At 41.5% G+C, this 4,356-nt stretch overlaps 1 pseudogene; it reads left to right on the forward strand.

Annotated features, from left to right (window-relative positions):
• The first annotated feature begins 2,989 nt into the window (after positions 1-2,989).
• On the forward strand, positions 2,990-3,412 carry LOC120594924 (cytochrome b5 type B-like; annotated as a pseudogene).
• Positions 3,413-4,356: the final 944 nt, after the last annotated feature.

The following is a 4,356-nucleotide window of genomic DNA, read 5'->3' on the forward strand; positions in this document are numbered from 1 at the left end:
ATGCAGACCTATGCATAATGTTTGCTTTCTAATTCTTTTACATCAGGTCAAAGAGAGGGAGTTTAAGCCAGAAAATTGGGAACTGAAAACCTCTCAGTCACTTACATTGTCAGAAAGATGTGAAAGCTCGTTGTTATTTTCAAATGAAATGAACCATCAGAATTGTCAAACCCAATCTTTATGCTGTATGGCATCAATAAAAAGGGATTTGTAGGTAGACGAAACTGTGTTCCAATCATTGTCTCTGCTTTTTATTAGCTGAAAAGTCTTAGGCAATTCATTTAATCTCTCTGAAAACTTTTCTCATTTGCAAAATGAGGCATCCCAGGCTGTTGCAAGAATTAAAAGCAACATCACTTTAATCAAATGAAGAGTTTCTTGGAATATCTGTCACTCCACAAATACAGTTATTCTGTGTGTGTGTGTGTGTGTGTGTGTGTGTGTGTGTATTGTGTGTGTGTATCGAGTTGGCTCCAACTCCTGGCAACTCTGGGTATTAGTGATGTCCACAGTGTCCTGTCCTTGACAGCCCTGCTCAGCTCCTGTAGACTCATGTCTGTGGTTTCTTTTATGAAGTCAACCTAGCTCATATTTGGTCTTCCTATTTTCCTGCTGCCTTCTATTTTCCCAGCATTATTGTCTTTTCCAAAGAGCCCTGCCTTCTCATGATGTGCCCAAATTAAGACAGCTTCGGTTTTGTCATTTTTTCCTCCAGTGATGTTTGAGGCTTAATTTGCTCTAAAACCCACTTGTTCATCTTTTTAGTGGTGCAGATTATCCATAGAGCTCTCCTCCAACACTGTATTTCAAATGAATCAGAGGTTAGTATCTTACCCCTATCCTTTTACCTAGATACTAAGGATAGATAGGCAGTTAAAGAAGGGAATGAGAGGATTGATTATAAGGTTCAGGTTCACTAGTCTCCTTTTGGACAAGGGCGACAGGGGGAAAGAAACAAAACAATTTTAAGTTAAATATCAGTGTCTACATTCTAGTCATTAGAATCACCCAGTGTGATTAAATCAGAGCCTATCTAAGACTCTTTTTCATATGCAAAATGAAAGCTCTCAAGTTTTTAAAAAAGTGTATCTAGTAGGTGCTCAAAAATGATAGTTGACATTATCATTGTGGTGGTAATTATTGTTGTTATAATTATATCATGAGAGACTTTTTTTTTGTTTTCTTATCCACAGAGTGTAGGATTTGTGTGATGCTATTGCTAACATCCCTTCTAGTTTTAACAATCACTGATTTTAGGGGTCTCTGGTGAAACATCTTAGATAAAAGACCATGCAAGAGCTATAAATGGGGTAGCATAATTAACTCTGGAAGCTCAGTTGCTCTTGATGGGTTACATCTGACTCAACTTCCCCTTTTATATGTACAAATCAACAACAGCAACACAACAGCAACCCAAATAGGTCATTCTAGCATTCCATTTATTCAGTTTTTTTACAGTCCTCACTCCCAGAAGCACATTAAAGATTGAGCCATCAAACCATTGGGCCCTACCAGTACCCTAGAATTCATGTAACTTTGAGACCCTTACACACATTCCCTTGACTTTATTCCTGGCCACTCTGAACTTGATGATCTGTAGTTGGGGTGGAGCACGTTGTATTTGCCCACTGTTTCTGACCCTTCTCTTGTACCAGACTCTCATTGTCTCATCTGGCTCTGGTCCTAGCTCTCCATGTGCTCCTGATGGCTTCACACAGGGATAACCTGACAGCATCTTCTGCCACTACTGTGCCTCTCACCCCCACTGCTCTGGGATTTCCATACTGACAATGCCCTGAGGTATGTATGAGCAGCCCTGAAGTACAAGAGAGTTAGCCTGTGGAGTGAACCACTGATCAATGGGAGATGACAGGTGAAGTTTATATAGGTTCCTGGGGCACAATCCTACAGACCTTGCAATCCTTCCCACTTAGTGGCAGCCTAATCTATAACACAGTCTCACATTGACTCTCCCCTCTTCCCTGTTTCACTCCCCTTGTTGGTCACTCTTGTTTCCTGACACTGTGCTCCTTAACATAGCCCTGTCATGAGCCCTATGTAGTAAGCTTTGCTTTAAAGGGAACCCAGTTTATGCCTAACAGAGTGGTTGAGATTTTGGAATTAGAGTACTCACTAGTATGACAGCAATAAAAACACTATTGCTGATGATGAGTGGAGGTGCAAATAACCCCATGCAAGCAGGGGTAAGCCCTGCATGTCACAATTACTCAGATTTCACCTGTGATTAATGAGATAAAGTTTGGAGATAGGTAGTAGCTGTGGCACTTAAATTGTATGGAGGCAATGATATTTTTAGGACTGTAGAGTAGTCTGGCTCCTGGTTAAAGAAAGAAAACAGTAGTCTCAGGGTAGCCAATTGCCAATTTCAGTCACACTAAGAAAGCCACAGGGCCCCTTAAAAGCAGCCATAGGACAGACGTTCTGCAGAGCAGGCCCAGGAGTGGCAGACTTGAAAAAGAGACAGAATGTATAGTCTTGACAGGTCTCCTAGTCAAAGTGAGAGATCTGAACTGTGAAATAGGAGCATATCAGCAGATAAGCCTCAGAAGCTTGAATCTGCAGACTCCTCAAGCCCCCTCCTTTTCTACAGAGGAGACTGTATAGTGACCTCAGCTGAGGCAGATGCCCTGCAAAATGTCATTCATTCTACTGAAATCCACCTCTCCACTCTTGATTTGTTTCAAAGCAAATAACCAAAGTCATGCCTCCACAAAGCTTGAGCAAGGAAGTCAGTCCCAGCTCTGGGAGAAAATAGCACACATGCCAAAGGACTCACAGGCCCTGGCTGCTGTGTATAAGAAGAGACAAGGGGTCATGTAGAAGAGTAGATTTTGAAGCTGTTGGATTGAGAAGGGAAGAAATATAAGCATGAGTAAGGGGAGTTTTTTCCCACCTGGGGGCCTTCATCCACAAGTCACAATCCAGAGCTATGGCAAGAATACCCTGAGCTGGGTGAAGAGGTATCTCGGGCCCAATGGTGACTGTAGAAGCAAGCGGCAGCAATGGAAAAGAGCAAGAGGTGGAGACCCCTGTCACCTGTTACTTTTTTAGAGGAGATGACAAAGTCCAACTCCTTGAAAGAGATATGGCTGATGATCCACTGGCAAGTCCTTAACAAACATCCTGGTGGAAAAGAGGTTCTGCTGGTGCAGATGCAAGTGAAAGCTTTAAAGACGTAGGCCACTCCTCTGGTGCCAGAGAAATGCTAAAGCAGTACTATATTGGTGATGTGCATCTGAATGACCTTAAAGCTGAAACTGGAAGCAAGGACCCTTTGAAAAATAACACATGCAAAATTTGCTAATCACATTGGATTTTTCCCGTCATAGATGCTATTCTCTTAGGTTTCTTGTATCGTTACTACTACATGTTGGAAAGCAAATCCTCCTGAGGAGGGCTTGTTGAAGTCTGGAAAGCATATCCACTTAGGAGTAAAAACTAGAGACTTGTTTGAAGGCTATAGCAGTGCCCTGTTCTCAAATCCTACTAGGTGCATTCCTCCCGCTTGGAACCCAGATGGTTTGCCAGGTATCCACCTCAGACTTGGGGACAGCGTCCTTCTTTTTCAGAGCCTTACTCCCAAAGCACCTACCCACTGTTCTGCACCATTTCCAATGTTTCCTCTCTTCACTGGTTTCCATGAGCACCTTTATATTATAAAATTATCTGTTAATAATTGCAATCCATACGTCCTAATGACATTGCTCTTTGGTAAAATGTCTTCTTTACAAATACTTTGTACATTAGACAGTCTTAACATGGCAGCACACTCTAGTTTTGAAGCTTTCCTTTTTTCATTTTTCTTTTAAGTAAATATTATTATTTTTTTAATTCTGGAAAGAAAAAAAAAAGAATACCCTGAACTGGTCTTAATAGACTATTGGAATGGAAATTGGCCTAGGAAAATGAGGAGGATATTACCAGAACTTCCTTGGCATAATACTGAGGAAAGGTTATACGGGTTAAGGAGGTGGGAATGTTGGAATTGATTTACTGTGTAAGCCCTGAGAACCCATCAGAGGACATTGCCTTATTAAGGCCATCGACATCTCTGAGTTGCTTGATGGTGGCAGCCTAATTTTGGCTAGTGTGGGGAGTAAGTGGTGCTACTATCAATGAGAATAATGAGATTCTGGAATGACAGAGGCCAGTTGACTGTATTTAAGTATCAAAGGAAGGTGAATATAATTATTGTATTTGGAAAGTAAGGCTGGGCTAGCCATCAGGGTTCCTTGACTGATAGGGATCTGGAGAGATGGCTAATGGATCATGGTGCTCTTAGTGGGGAGAAAGATTAATAGCCAATTAGGACATGCTTATTTATATAACCTTTAA

The sequence above is a fragment of the Pteropus medius genome, unplaced genomic scaffold (assembly GCF_902729225.1).
Source record: "Pteropus medius unplaced genomic scaffold, Ma_sr-lr_union100, whole genome shotgun sequence".
In the NCBI taxonomy this organism is placed as follows: domain Eukaryota; kingdom Metazoa; phylum Chordata; class Mammalia; order Chiroptera; family Pteropodidae; genus Pteropus; species Pteropus medius.